Genomic DNA, 16402 nt, shown 5'->3' with positions numbered 1-16402 from the left:
TTGTGGGCTCAATCCCAAGTAGGGGGCATGCAGGAGGCAGCCAATCAATGACTCTCTTTCACCACTGATGTTTCTATCTCTCTCTCCCTCTCCCTTCCTCTCTCTGAAATCAATGAAAACATTTTTTAAAAAAGACTCTATAATCTCACTCTATGGAGAGGTTGAAAAATATAACTGCCTTCTTGTCTCAAAGAGGCTACATCTTTCTAAAGAGAAAAGAATAAACTAGTTTATGCATTCAATTTTTTTCTAGTTCTTCAAATCCATAACTAAATATATATGTAAAAGTAATAGAAAAATATATATGCATCTATATGAAACAGATATAGTGACCTTTTTCTCCTTAATTAGATACTGATTTTAAAAATTCAAGACGTTTATCGCAAGCCTACTAGGTGCCAGGTGTTGGAAACAAGGACTTCCACATCCTTGAACTTATTTAACATGTTATTAGATAGTCATTTTCATTTTCCTTATAAAAAATAAAACATAATCCCGCTGCAGCCGGAGGGAAACCACTTAACCTTCATTCTCCCATTTTATTTAAAATTGAGATGATAATATTTACTTCCCAAGGCACTATGAATACTAATTAATTAACACTGGCGAAAGATCTTGAAGACCAAAAATGTGGAAGTTCTAAACCTAATATTATTATGCTTTTATTCCTTACAGCGCCTTCAACGAGACTTTCCTTTTCCGTTCTGTCCCATCAGTGAGGCAACATTGAACTTGGAACAATTCGACGTGGCTATACCCACAGGCTGTTATCAAGATCACCTGGCTAGGGATAGTATTCATATTAACAATGTTTGTACATACAAACCTTCGTGTACGTATTTGTGCATGAAACACAGGCGAATTTAGCTGAAAATAAGATGACATTTTTTTAATGTTGTCTCCCATGAGTTTCAAATAGATCTGAGCACATAGGATAAAATCTCTTTTTACATGATTGGCGATATGAAATACAGTTGACCCCTGAATAATGTGGGGGTTAAGGGAACCGACCCCCCTCATCGTCTAAAATCCACATATAATTTTTGAATCCCTCAAAACCATCGGCACTGCACCCCACTCTCCAAAGCCTTAGATCCCAGGTCACTGGCTGCTGAGCCCATGTCCTGAGCTCCCTGGCTTTCTGTGTCGCCTTGATAAAAAGGCCTGCCACAGGGAAAATGAAAAAACACAGACAAAATCAAGTCCACAGAATTAAAGAGTTAAATCACAAACGGGGAGGGGGCGGGGGGGGTGAGTAAAACTAGAAAAATAAAGGTCAACCTGTGTTTAGCCTCAGTATACCTACGTAAAGGAGAAATAAAGAAACAATAAAGAACATGAATATCTGACTAAATGAAGATGTGAACTATCTGGGCTAAAATACCCATAACATTAAAAGGCAATTGAAATTTGCAAAAATATGAAGAATGAAGTGTGTGGTGTATGAAAATGACTTTCAGATCACTGAGAAAACCACCAGCATGCAAAGAACATGAACAAGCAGAATGGAAAGCTACACACAGCCAGAAGCACACGGCGAAAGGACACGTCACAAGTAAAAAAAAGAGTGAACACCTTTCAAATGAGCTGTCATTCTTCACGTCAATGATCTAAAGTAGTAAAATCTGAAAATGTGATTAAATATTATGGAGGGTGAGCCCTGGCCAGTGTTGCCAAGTGGTCAGAGCATCGACCCGCACACTGAAGGGTACGATTCCTGGTCATGGGCAAGTTCCTGGGTTGCAGGTTCAATCCCAGGCCTTGGTAGAGGCACATCTCGCTCTCTCCCTCCATCCATCCTTCCCTCCCTTCTTTCTATTCTAAAAAATAAAAATCAATGGGAAAAATATCCTGGGGTGACGATTAACAAAAATAAAATATTGAGGGTGCAATGAGTTGAGGCTCCTCAGGTACTGTCAGAGTATACAGTGGGGCCTTGACTTACGAGTTTAATTCGTTCCGGGACGGAGCTCGTAACTCAAATTACTCGTATGTCAAATCACTGTGACGTTCGCTGCGCCAACTAGCTGAAGCTGGCTTGTAACCCGAATTTTAGCTCGCAACTCAACTCAAAGCAAAAAAATTGGGTGAGAGACAGCTGGTATCTCAAAAAACTCGTTAGTCGGGACACTCGTAAGTCAAGGCCCCACTGTACTTGATATGACTGATCTGGAAAGCAAATGGAAAACATGAATTCCTAAAAGGGCACCGCCTTTGACCCAGTAATATGACTTCTGGAATCCTAATCTTAAAAAATAAAAATAAAAATCAGAGCTACATACAAAGGCATATTTTTTATAACAGCAAGTTTGGAAACAGCCTAAAAGTTCAACAGAAATGAAATGACCATTGACAGTGTTGTTGGTTTTTTGTTTTGTTTTTTTCTTTACAATAAAATTGTTTCAAATTGTTCCATTGGTTGGGGAAGGAGGGAGCAGGGAGAGAAAGAAAAGTTAAAGAAACCAACACGTATGCTGGGAATTTTCTCAATGGGGTGAATGAAGGACCCGTGGGGTGGGTGAGTTTCTCTAGCCAGTCTTCGGGTTATGCCCTTTCTTTGCCAGTACGGATACAGCTTGTCCATCCTACTTCACCCATGGCCCCCAAAACGGGGGAAGGAAAGGAGAGACCACAGAGAGTGACAAACTGAAGATGAACTATCCCTCTGTAAGTCTCTATAACATCTCATTGGATGAACTACAGATAAATAGTTGGAACGCGTCATTTTAATTACTGCCTTGCGAATACAAAAGTATTTGACTCAACACTAATGATCTCGATACTGCCGCTGAACCATCACTAATGTCAAAAATTTGCAAAATTTCAGAGACCATCACCTATCATATCAATGTGTCCTAACATCAAGGTCATTCGCTAATGAGGAGGATTTTATCCACTTCTATAATTTACGTGTAAATGAAGAGTATGGGCGCTTTATGTTTCTGCAGAGGTGGAGGGGGAAAAAGAGAGGAAAAAAAAAAAAGAAAAAGAAAAACTTCTAACCAATTCCAACATTTCTGATGCCAGGCGGTGCTCTTATTAATCTAATTCCAAATGATAGCACGTTTCCAAAGACCTCCCTTGAGAGCGACTTGGGAGCTGAGCCACTCTCTCTAAGAATTACCAATTACTGTCTTGCCCACTTCCTCCTGTGCAGGACAGAAATTATCCATCTCCAATTTATCAGCAGCTACATGAGAGTTCTGGGGCCCAGCGTCCACGCATCAGCCTTTCCTCCACTTGCCAGCTCTCGGGGGCCTGGCCTTTTCTAAAGGCTGGAAGATTGAGCTTCCGTGACTTTGGCCTTGATCGGTTTGAAGACTTTATCTGAGAGAGCGGTCCGGCCGCGTCCCCTTTACCTGGGGTTCCAGGGTCTTGTGTGTTACCTGTTTTCTTTTATAAATATATTGTTTATGGATTTCAGAGAGGAAGGGAGAGGGAGAAAGAGAGAAGAAATATCAATGATGAGAGAGAATCATGGATCGGCTGCCTCCTGCATGTGGGACAGCGACATCCTGGTTCATAGGTTGACACTCAACCACTGAGCCATACTGGCCAGGCTGTTTGTTACCTGTTTTCAATCAGGGAAAACATGTGCCTTTCTTTTTCCTCTTTTTTATAAATATATTTTTATTGATTTCAGAGGGGTAGGGGGAGGGAGAGAGCGATAGAAACATCAATGACGAGAGTCACTGCTCAGCTGCCTCCTGCACGCCCCCTACTGGATATGCCCTGACTGGGACTTGAACCGTGACCTCCTGGTTCATAGGTTGATGCTCAACCACTGAGCCACACCGGCCGGGCACATGTGTCTTTCAAACCAGCGTCCAGACATTCAAATGGGACCTTGAGAGAGAAGTCTAGTCCTGTAGACGGGTAGGTTCCACAGAGCTTCAGACCCGCTGAAAACGGCCGTGACCATGAGACCAGGCTTGTAAGCAAGCCCCCTCGGCTCCTGCCTTCCTTCCATCCGACTTTCTAGGATCCACTGCCAAGCTCAAAGCCCTAGTGGCTCATGAACATCAAGTGCAAGGGGAAAGCCCGTCTGTTCAATTACGGGGGTAAAGAAAACACCGTCAGCTCCAGGCGCTGAGAGGCCTACTATGCGGCCGATACACACGATCGATCACACTTGCTAATGTTCACTCTAACCCAGCGGTTCTCAACCTGTGGGTCGCGACCCCTTTGGGGGTCGAACGACCCTTTCATAGGGGTCGCCTAAGACCATCGGAAAACACATCTATAATTACATATTGTTCTTGTGATTCGTCACTATGCTTTAATGATGTTCAATTTGTCACAATGAAAATGCATCCTGCATATCAGATATTTACATGACGATTCATAACAATAGCAACATGACAGTGATGAAGTAGCCACGAAAATGATGTTATGGTTAGGGGTCACCACCACATGAGGAACTGTATTAAAGGGTCGCGGCATTAGGAAGGTTGAGAACCACTGCGCTCACCCTAGCACGAGAAACGAGAAACGTACTTATCCCTATCAGGAGGCTGAGAAAACGAAGGCTCCGCAAGGTTGAATACCTCACCGCAGGCCACAGAGCTGCAGAGACAGGATGCAAACCCTCCTCACTGTGGCTCCAGGACCCCTGCCTTCCTACCTCCCACCTGAGGAGGAGTGATGGTCCCAGCGTGGGAAACTGTGTTCCCGCCGAGAGGTCAAAGAAGGAAGAAATCACCGGACCCTGGAACTCAAACGCTCAAACGGGGCCATTATGGTAAAGAACGGGTGCGTGTGGTTTGCTGATGGGAGGCAGGCGGGCGGGGCAGAGGTGAAACAGGGGGGGAGGGGGCGGGAGATAGGGTGGGAATGAAGATCGGAGTCCGAGAGGAGCAGGAGATAAGTAACAGAGCGACATGGCGTAGGATGCGTGGGGAACAGATCCATGCAGAGCGGCCAGCTCAGCAGGGCCTGCAGCCCTGGTCTCTGGAGCAGCCAGTCTCAGGCCGCAGGGAGCCCTGGCCAAGCTTTCACCTTCACGTTCACAGCCGGCTGTCCCCCCCCAGCAGATCATTCTTTGAGCTGGAAGAAATAGGAGCGAGGCGCGGTGCAGCGGTGCATGCCTGGCTCAGCTTATTAAAACATGGGCGGCAGGCAATATTTCACCCCCCCCCCACCCCCCACCCCCAGAAATAAAAAAAAAAAAGATAGACAAGCGAGAGCAGCTAATCCATTGGAAGAAATTAGCAGGCAGAGGATGTCGCTGTGTGAAATGATGGACGAGGCTGAAATAGCGACACAGGCTAACATCCAGTGGGATAATTACTCCACGCTCTCAGGCTAAAATCTGTCTTGGAGGAAACTGGGCAGCTTTGATGACTCAATTTCAATGGGCCCGGCTTATGAAATACATAGTAAAACCCATTAAAATTGAAATTGTTCTTGGTAGGTAGTCTGTGACTAGGCCGCTGACCCCGTCGGGCGGCTTTTAATAAGGTACACACCATTTTTATTCTGCAAAGTGGCCTGTGCTTCAGCGGCCCACACACTCGGGGGTTAACCCTGTCGTCACTTGCCCTGCGGCTGCTCCCTGTATGTGTGGTATGCACACTTCTGTTCTTTCTTCTAGAACAGTGGTTCTCAACCTTCCTAATGCCGCGACCCTTTATTAATACAGTTCCTCATGTTGTGGTGACCCCCAACCATAACATTATTTTCGTGGCTACTTCATAACCGTCATTTTGCTACTGTTTTGAGTCGTCATGTAAATATCTGATATGCAGGATGTATTTTCATTGTTACAAATTGAACATCATTAAAGAATAGTGATTAATCACAAAAACAATATGTAATTATAGATGTGTTTTCCGATGGTCTTAGGCGACCCCTGTGAAAGGGTCGTTCGGCCCCCATAGGGGTCACGACCCACAGGTTGAGAACCGCTGTTCTAGAAGATGGTGAGTTTCCAAATGAATGTAGGTAGACATGGTTGGCTTTGGCTCAACAAAAGCTGCTTCCTTTATCATTCTTGCCGAACAGTGTTCCAGCTTCAGAGAGAAGGATCCGGTGACAAGACTGATCAGACTTAATGTTCATGGAGGAAATGTTTCCAGAATATGTCCTTGTTGATCTAAAACGACTTTATCCCCTCCCCCCCGCGCCCCGGTGATTACTGTGTCATGCCATGACCATCACTGGGTTATTCATGTGAAATGTATCCAAGAACGATCCGAATTAATCCCCACAGCCACTCTAAAATGACCTGGAATGAAACAGAACCACAATCTACATGCCTGGCCATAATTGCTTTAGGAAAATCCTGAACGTTCAGAAACTAGAGCAGTGGTCGGCAAACTCATTGGTCAACAGAGCCAAATATCAACAGCACAACAATTGAAATTTGAGAGCCAAATTTTTTTAACTTAAACTATATAGGTAGGTACATTGTTAACTTAATTAGGGTCCTCCTAAGCTGGCCTTTGCTAAAAACGTCCTCAATCTGATTGAGGTACGTTCGCTGAGGTCGACCCCTTCCAACTCTCCCATCCACACTCGTCTTGTAGACTTGTTTCGTCCATCTCCTTTCGTTCATCCTCTCTATGTCCAAACCATCTCAACATGCCTTTCTCAATCCTCAACACTACATCTTCTTTCACTCCACAACGTTCCCTAAAATTAACTTAATAAACTTTACTTAAAGTTTTAAGTCAACTTCGCACTGTACGTGCGTGCCCGCACGTGGTATTTTGTGGAAGAGCCACACTCAAGGGGCCAAAGAGCTGCATGTGGCTTGCGAGCCGCCGTTTGCCAACCACTGAACTAGAGGATCGCTGGGGCCATGGTACTCAACGTGTGATCTTCGGGGCAGCTATGTAGGCATCTTGTTAGAAACTGAAAATCTCAGGCCCCTACTCAGTTAGAATCTGCGTTCATGAGTCCCGCAGGTAACACGCTGCACATCAAAGTTGGAGAAGCACCGTTCTCCTGCACAAGGGATTTGAGGTTTCTCTCATCATTCATCATCCAAGCAATTCTTCATTCAGCCAAACCTGTCCCAAATAACGCCTAATTGGAGGGGGGAAATAACTACAAAAAATCAGACTCAAACTCCCTACATTAATAAACCATTCTTTCATTCAAAAATATTTAAAGAGAGTCAATGAATCAATATTCATTCAAATATTGATTTGAGGAACTCAAACAGCACACACAGATGCCAAAGGAAACATGTAATTCAGAGAACAGAAGACAACACTTGCAAATGTTGAAGCCGTGTCTTTAGAGAGAGCTCAGGCAATACTGCAATTCATAAAAGAACGCGATTCTTTGAGAAAAGACCAATGAAAGAAAATGAATGAGCTCTCGTGAATTAAAAATAGGATTACTGAAATCAAAATACTATTAAAAAAAAAAAACTGGATGTTGCCCTGGCCCGTTTGGCTCAGTGGCTAGAGCGTCGGCCTGCAGACCAAAGAGTCCCGGGTTCGATTCTGGTCAAGGGCACATGCCTGGGTTGTGGGCTTGATCCCCACTAGGGGGCGTGCAGGAGGCGGCCGATCCATGATTCTCTCTCATTGATGATGTTTCCATCTCTCTCTCCCTCCCCCTTCCTCTCTGAAATCAATAAATATATATATATATAAAAAACCCTGGACGTGAAGGCTAAAAAATGCAGAATGTAGAGCATTGACGAGTGAGGGGGAGTCCATCCCTTTACTCCTTGGCTGAACAAGCATTTCCTGTGTAACTACTCCGAGTCAGGCAAGGGCTGGAGATGTTGCAATGATGACGACGCAGAGCCTGTGCTCTCAGAGCTGATGAGATGCAAGTGAGCCAGGTAAACGTTAAGAGCTATGGAGAAGCACCAAGGAAGTCACATGCTCAGTCCAAAGGCGTTAAAAGCAAAACCAAACCCAAAAGCCCAGAAGCGAAAACAGATAGAAAAAGCTAAGTAAGAAACAGATAAGTGATAACAAACATTTTCCAGAGCTAAAAAAAAAAAAAAACAAAAAACATGATTTGCACACTGAAAACGCTCATTAAATTCCTTATAGATCTATCTATCAATCAATCTATCATCTATCTACCTACCTATCTCCAAGTACAACCCAAATTAATCCCCATGTGCATTCAAAATGAAATGGAATTAGCTAGATAGGTAGATAGATAGATATCCATAGATATTCAGATAATAGATAATTTTTTAAAAAGAATCAATGCATGAAGGCCTAAAACAAACAGTTAAAAGTGATTACCTTGGTAGGATCAGGGAGGTGAAAAGGTAAAGCAGACAATTTTTATTCAAAAGATTATTAAACTTTGCATACCCCCCATTGAGTTCCCCGAGCTCTCCTCTGCACCCCAGATTAAGAAACCCTAAATTAGAGAATTGCAGAGAGAACTGTTCTATGGACACAGGCACTGGTCCCGACCTAATAAAAACCTGTAACCACTGTGCAGAAGTCTCCCACTTTCTGTGCCATTAACAACCCAAGAGACTGTCCTCACAGTCTCAGTCTAAACAACGAGAACAAGAATTCCCTCTGCCAGTCCTAAAATTCCTGACACAAGAAAACAGATGCCCCAGTACAGGTTACAGAGGAGAAAAATCAATGGAAAACACAAATTGAGATGATGAGAGAGAATACAAGCAGATTCACATAAGATGGGGCCAGACACATTTTCTCTCATGGCTTCTAGGTTAGAGTTGCACCAACCTGGCAACGTGAAGGCACGAGGAGTTGTCTGGGTCTATCATACCGGGTGTTTGTAGATTTGGGGAGCAGGAGGAGCGGGGCTCTCAATATAGAGCACAGATCTAGTCATTCTTTTTTTTTTTTCCAAAATATATTTTATTGATTTTTTACAGAGAGGAAGGGAGAGGGATAGAGAATTAGAAACATCGATGAGAGAGAAACATTGATGAGCTGCCTCCTGCACACTCCCTACTGGGGATGTGCCCGCAACCAAGGTACATGCCCTTGACCGGAATTGAACCTGGGACCCTTGAGTCTGCAGGCCAATGCTCTAGCCACTGAGCCAAACCGGTTTCTGCAGGTTGATGCATCAGCCGGCCCTTCTAAAAATTAATCATACAGTCCCCCCTGCCAAATTATGAGGAAAATGATTTAAAGGTGCTTATATTTTTAAAAAAATTTTAAATATGTTTTTACTCATTTCAGAGAAGAAGGGAGAGGGAGAGAGATAGAAACATCAAAATGATGAGACAGAATCATTGGTCAGCTGCCTCCTGCACACCCCCTACTGGTAATCGAGCCCATAACCCAGGCATGTGCCCTGACTAGGAATCAAACCGTGATCTCCTGGTTCACAGGTCAAGGCTCAACCAATCCGCCACACTGGCCAGGCGAGATGCTTATATTTTATAGACTCAGAAAAGCTTATTTCAATTTATTTATCTTCATACAATATTTGGTTTAATAGACATTATCTATAAAAATTATCCTGCTGGTTAGTTCAATAAATATTTGTTGAGTATGTATGTGTCAAGTATTTTTCTAGGCATTGGTCATAGAAAAATAAAAACTATAGGCCAATAAGTTAGAAAAATAGGTCATTTCCATACGATTAATCAGAGCTATGGAAAGGTTCACAAAGGGTTATCTATATATATAAAAGCCTAAGTGACTGAACAACCGAATGTTTGGTCTACTGGTCACTATGACATGAACTGACCACCAGGGGGCAGACATTCAATGCAGGAGCTGCCCCCCTGGTGGTCAGTGTGCTCCCACAGCCAACCTCCCGCAGCCACCCAACCTCCCGCGTTCCCTCCCCCTGGACGGCTGGCCCTGATTGGCTCTGATTGGGACTGGGCCAGATGGCCCCAATCGGCCCTGATCGCCAGCCAGGCCAAGGGATTCCATCCGTGCACAAATTCGTGCACTGGGCCTCAAGTAGGTAAAAGACAGATGACGAACATGGGGTTGGGGGATCAGCCAAACAGGGATGTTCAGGGAAAGGACCACTCAGCTGGAACCGGAAAGAGCATATTCTGACCCAACCCTGACTAATTCATCTGTTACATTCATTTACTCTTATATTCTCAGTGGTAAGAACTACTCATGTATTTTTAAGGTGACAGATAATATTTCTTAAAATATTTTGTATTGATTTCAGAGAAAAAGGGAGAGGGAGATGGAAACATCAATGATGAGAGAGAATCATGGATTGGCTGCCTCCTGCACACCCCTTACTGGGGTTCGGCACATGCCCTTGACCAGAATCGAACCCAGGACCCTTCAGTCCACAGGCTGACGCTCTATCCACTGAGCCAAACTGGCTAGGGCAACAGATAATAATTTTAAATTCTCCATTAACCTGTGGAAACCAGATGAATCTAGAAGGATTCACTGCCACACAACTGCTTGCATCCCAGTGTCTTCGCCAGGCGAAGGGCCATTAGCATTTGAGCCTACAGTCATAACGAACATGGGAAATACCATAAATGTGATGAGTGGAGCTCAACGCGAATATTTTATACTTGTGAGCTGCGTACGTGTGTCAGGTAATTGTACATTTTCTACTCTCGGACCTCAATTAATTCATTCAGGATGATTGGATATGCGTGGGGGGCAGGAGGATGCAAACACCATCACCATGTTACCTGAAAGGGTGTTTCACTGCCTGTAGAATGTAGGAGACATTTCTCTCATTAGCCTCTCAACTAAATGAGGGCTTGATGCTGGTCGAGTATTTGTGGCTCAGCCAAAGCTCATAAAATACACAGTAGCCAATGAAGGGGAGGAATGATTTATAGGCCAGAAGCCACGTCTCTGTCTTTTTTTTTTTTTTTTTTCATAGTCACATAGTCAGAAACCACTCAGACACATTTTCCCATATTTCCTTCAGGAAAAGGGGAAGAGTAGATTATTTTTTAAGTCATGGGTTTTTTTTTCGTTTTTTAAAAAAATATATTTCTTTATTGACTTAAGAGAGAGGGAGGAAGAGATAGAAACATCAATGATGAGAGAGAATCATTGATTGGCTGCTTTCCGCACGCCCACTACTGGGGATCAAGCCTGCAACCCGGGCATGTGGCCTTGGCCGGAATCGAACCCGGTACCTTTCAGTCTGCAGGCCAACGCTCTATCCACTGAGCCAAACCGACCAGGGTGAGTCATGGGTTTAATAATAATAATAAAAAAGAATAGATGTAGCCGAAACCGGTTTGGCTCAGTGGATAGAGCGTCGGCCTACGGACTGAAAGGTCCCAGGTTCGATTCCGGTCAAGGGCATGTACCTGGGTTGCGGGCATATCCCCAGTAGGAGATGTGCAGGAGGCAGCTGATCAATGTTTCTCTCTCATCGATGTTTCTAACTCTCTATCTCTCTCCCTTCCTCTCTGTAAAAATATCAATAAAATATATTTTTAAAAAAAGAATAGATGTAAATTTAAAGACCTCTGACTTCCCTTTCTTTTAGGTGAATCCTCACCAGAAGACATTTTTCCATTGATTTTTAGAGAGAGTAGGAGGGAGGGAGGGAGGTAGGGAGGGAGGGAGGGGGGAGAGAGAGAGAGAGAGAGAGAGAGAGAGAGAGAGAGAGAGAGAGAGAGAAGAGAGAAACATCAATGTAAAAGAGACACACCATTTAGTTGCCTCCTGCACATGCCCCGACTATGGCTGGGGATCAAGGTGCCCCTGTCCGGAATCGAACCTGGGACCCCCGGTCTGAGAACTGACACACTATCCACTGAGCCAAACCGGCCAGGGCAAGACCTCTGACTTTTTATACTGGCCACTCACATTTCATTTATACTGATCCAAGTACCAAAGGGAGAGACATATGTAGCATAATTTTTAAAAATCATGTTTAATTTGTTCCTCCCGTTATAGTTGCCAATTCGGCCATCTAGATAAGGAAATAAGATGGGCTGAATTATTATTGAGTGTGTATTAGCCAACAAGACCAAGAAGTGGGAGCTCTAATAAACCACCCAAGACACCGTACTATTATCCCTCTACAGTAGAGGATGGGAACAGCTACACACTTATCTGAGCGTCCTGAGAATTTCTAGATTTCTTTGATTTGTGCCAGTTCCATCATCCTCAAACACTGAACTTCTGCCTGTGTCATACAGATGTGTTGGACAAATACCCAGTGACTCACCTAGAAATCAATATACAGCCATGTGTCACCTGAAGACAGGGATGGCCTGGCTGGCATGGCTCAGTGGTTGAGCATCAATCTATGAACCAGGAGGTCAGGGTTCGATTCCCGGTCAGGGCATGTGCCCAGGTTGCAGGCTCGATCCCCAGTAGGGGGGTGTGCAAGAGGCAGCCGATCAAAGATTCTCTCTCATCATTGATGTTTCCATCTCTCTCTCCCTCTCCTTTCCTCTCTGTATCAATACAAATATTTTTTTTTTTTTAAAAAAAGAGCAGGGACTATAGAAATGTGTCATTAGGTGATTTCATCATTGCATGGACATCAGAGAGTGCACTCACATGAACCTAGATGGTCTAGCCCAGTGATGGCGAACCTATGACACGCGTGTCAGAGGTGACACGCGAACTCATTTTTTGGTTGATTTTTCTATGTTAAATGGCATTTAAATATATAAAATAAATATCAAAAATATAAGTCTTTGTTTTACTATGGTTGCAAATATCAAAAAATTTCTATGTGTGACACGGCACCAGAGTTAAGTTAGGGTTTTTCAAAATGCTGACACGCCAAGCTCAAAAGGTTCGCCATCACTGGTCTAGCCTACGACCCAGCCAGGCTGCATGGTACAGCCTATTGGTCCTGAGCTGTAAGCCTGCCTGTTCGGCATGTTACTGTACTGAACACTGTAGGCAACTATAACACAGGTGTATTTGTGTATCTAGACCAGCCGTGGGCAAACTACGGCCCGCAGGCCGGATCCGGCCCGTTTGAAATGAATAAAACTAAAAAAAAAAAAAAAAAAAGACCATACCCTTTTATGTAATGATGTTTACTTTGAATTTATATTAGTTCACACAAACACTCCATCCATGCTTTTGTTCTGGCCCTCCAGTCCAGTTTAAGAACCCATTGTGGCCCTCGAGTCAAAAAGTTTGCCCACTCCTGGTCTAGACATTTCTAAACGCAGAAAGGGGGTAGTGAAAATACTGTATGCAGCACTTCATGTCAGATTGGCAGTGCAGTTGTTTGGTTTACACCAACATCATCAGAGACACATAAGTAGTAAGTTGCACCACACGTTACAATGGCCTCGATGTCACTGGGAAATTACAATTCTTCAGCTCCATTATCACCTCACGGGGCCACCATCGTAGATGCAATCCGTCACTGATCAACATGTCATTATGTAGTTAGTACATGACTCTATCATACAGGTGGTATTTCGAGTCAGTGAAGAAACGGCAGCCTATTTATTCACTAAACCCTTCCTGGCACCATCGAAATAGGTCATCATTACCCTCATGTTATAAAGGAGGAAACTGAAGCACAGAGAAGATAGGTAACTTGTCCAGCGTCACACAGCGAGGCGACAACAGATGCCAGACTCAATCTCGGGCCGCCCTACTCCAGAGCCTGAGCCTTTACCCACTACACTGTCTCTTCCCAATGCTTTACTTTTACAACCACCTGATTTTACAAACAAGAAAACTGAATGAAAGAAAAGTAACTTCCTGAGATCACAAACTGAGCAAGAAGTAGTTCTGGAATTTGAAGTCAAGTCTTCAGGGCAGTTATTTGGTGTGGGTTTTTTTAAAGTATTTTGTATTCATTCAATCCCAATTCCTAACCATCCAGGTGTTTTAAGGTGAGCGTATTTTCTAACTCATGTCTGTGGACCACAGCCCCATCCCCGCCTCGTGGCCCAAATCAGAAACCCCAAGTCCTGCTTGAACCTTCTCTCTCGGAACTTTTTGTTCGAATCCCTGCATCTCTCCTCTTCCCCACCTTTTAAAAGACGTACCTGGTATCCGGTCGGTGTCCACCCTGCAGCTAAGGGCTCTTTCCAAAACGCTCCTTCGCACACATTTTTGAGAAGCCCCTCCTTGCCTCGAGGTGGTGAATCAGGAAGGCAAACCTTTTAGGTTTTACAGTTCCCCCTCCCCCTCGCCCCGCCCCCAAGCCTTCTCCTACCCACCCCACCTGAACCGGCTGACAGCCCGCTGCCTTCCGGCCACAATGGCAAGCACCAAACTGTCTACCTCACTACCGGTACATATTTATGCTGAATACCTTCTGAAACACAAACACATGTATTGCTTACCTGTCAGTCCCTCCCAACTTTAAAGGGGCCTTCGCCTCCAAAACACGAGAGAATGTTGGTGTGGCCACATGGGGAAAGCGAGGTCTGCCAGTTCATCCCTTTGGTTTTGCCCTGTCCAATGGATTAAACATTTGAATTCAAATTCTCAGTCCCAAAATTAATTTTCTTAAACACTCACTACATTGATTTCTATTTATCTATAATAATAAAAGCATAAGATGCTAATTAGACCGGACGTCCTTCCAGACAAAAGCCTGGGCTGCGAGGGAAGTCTGGGCCCTGGGTGCCAGAGGGAAGCCGGTGCCAGCAGCGAGGGGAAGGAAGGCCTACACTTGCACAAATTTCGTGCATTAGGCCTCTAGTCCAGTGATGGCAAACCTTTTGAGCTCGGCGTGTCAGCATTTTGAAAAACCCTAACTTAACACTGGTGCCGTGTCACATATAGAAATTTTTTGATATTTGCAACCATAGTATAAAAAAGATTTATATTTTTGATATTTATTTTATATATTTAAATGCCATTTAACAAAGAAAAATCAGCCCTAACCTGTTTGGCTCAATGGATAGAGCGTCGGCCTGTGGACTCAAGGGTCCCAGGTTTGATTCCGGTCAAGGGCATGTACCTTGGTTGCGGGCACATACCCAGTGGGGAGTGTGCAGGAGGCAGCTGATCGATGTTTCTCTCTCATCAATGTGTCTAACTCTCTATCCCTCTCCCTTCCTCTCTGTGAAAAATCAGTAAAATATATATTTTTTTAAAAATCAACTAACAAAATGAGTTCACGTGTCACCTCTGACACGCGTGTCATAGGTTCGCCATCACTGCTCTAGTCTAATAGAAAGACTGAGTACCTACGACAGGCCAGGCACTTCGCTTGGTCCTACGGCTCAGCCAAGATTTACAAAACAAGATTCTGATCTGTAAGCCCGACAGCGGAGGGAGGTGATCACAGTCACATTCCCCAGGACACATGAGGGCGTGCGGTTCAGTGTTTGCTACAGGAAAGGCACTCCGTTGCTGTGTTCAAAGAAGTCATCAGGATATAGTAATCACTCCCCTACTGGCTTATAGAGAAACCACACTCTGCTTCCTCTTGGCAGCTGAAATCATCTTACAGAACACAAAGCTCGGATAGAGGTGCCCAAGATGTTTTGATTCCTCCCAACCCACCCCCCCACCCCCGCAAAAAAAATAATAGCATCTCTAAGTCTACATGCACCTGACACAGTTATCAATTCTCATCAACCATAACCTATTTTGGAGGGAAAAGCAATTAATGCCGTATGAAATAGCAGGCAACTGATGGGTAGAAGCCAACTCGCCACACGAGAAACTATACTCATCTGAGCCCTTTGGCTTTTGTTTATTCTGAGGCGAATGTCACTGAATTGCTTTAAATGGCTGATTCCCTGGCCACAGATTAGGGAAAGTATGGTTTCCCGGCCAACTCCCTGACCTTCCAAGATCCCGAGCTGAAACCCCAAGTTCTTAGCGCCAGTTGTTTCCTTGTGAACTTGGCTCAGGAGCCCAGAACCCGAGGAAGGAGACCTGAAAGGCACCTTTCTCAAAAACAATTGATTTGCTTCATTTCATTGCAATGGCTACTGCTTTGATGGCTCCTATTTACCATGGCTTGTCCCGCTCTCCGACGGAGCTGATAGGTTGGAGACTTTCACACTATAAACCTGATCAGAGCTTCCTCCGTCATAAACAGACTGGGTTTAAGGGGGCGGGGGGGGCCCTCCCTCCAGGGCCCCCGGAGCCCAATTGCTTACCAATTTGTAGCTAAAGACATAAGAATGTGCTCTTCATGCCCAGCTGCTCCGGGTAGTTGAAAATAGTTCTGGAAGCTCAATATGCAAACCAGGTTGGGCGCCTGAAAGAGTTCAACGAGAAGAAAATGTGACCTTCCTCAGAGAAAGTTGCTCGGATACATTCATTTTTTTAAAGCACGGAATTTCCGGAACACTAGCAAGCTGGGGTTCGAGTTTGCAATGTTTTTTTTTCTTCTAAATGCCAACGATGGGTCCAGTTTCACAGTGACTCAGGTTGAAGCTCATCATGGAAACATGTTCCCATTACAAAACCAGAGCCCCACGCCCCCACTCATCCACATTAAGGCCTACAACGCTGAGGCTGAAATTTAGCAGCTACTGAGGGGTCTGGGGTGGATGGATTTCCCTTTCCAACTCCACTCTTTGGGG

At 44.4% G+C, this 16402-nt stretch overlaps 1 long non-coding RNA gene across 1 annotated transcript in view; it reads right to left on the bottom strand.

Moving 5' to 3' along the window:
- The window catches only part of LOC132222582 (uncharacterized), a 33340-nt gene extending 17279 nt beyond the window's left edge, over nucleotides 1-16061 (bottom strand). Inside the window, exon 1 of the long non-coding RNA XR_009450265.1 lies at nucleotides 15974-16061. This is a non-coding gene — a long non-coding RNA (uncharacterized LOC132222582). The remainder of the gene's footprint in view (nucleotides 1-15973) is intronic.
- Between the last annotated feature and the right edge of the window lie 341 nt (nucleotides 16062-16402).

The sequence above is a fragment of the Myotis daubentonii genome, chromosome 20 (genome assembly GCF_963259705.1).
Source record: "Myotis daubentonii chromosome 20, mMyoDau2.1, whole genome shotgun sequence".
NCBI classification, from domain to species: Eukaryota; Metazoa; Chordata; class Mammalia; order Chiroptera; family Vespertilionidae; genus Myotis; species Myotis daubentonii.
The sequence above is the reverse complement of the archived record's forward strand: the minus strand, read 5'-3'. Positions and strand labels throughout refer to the sequence as shown.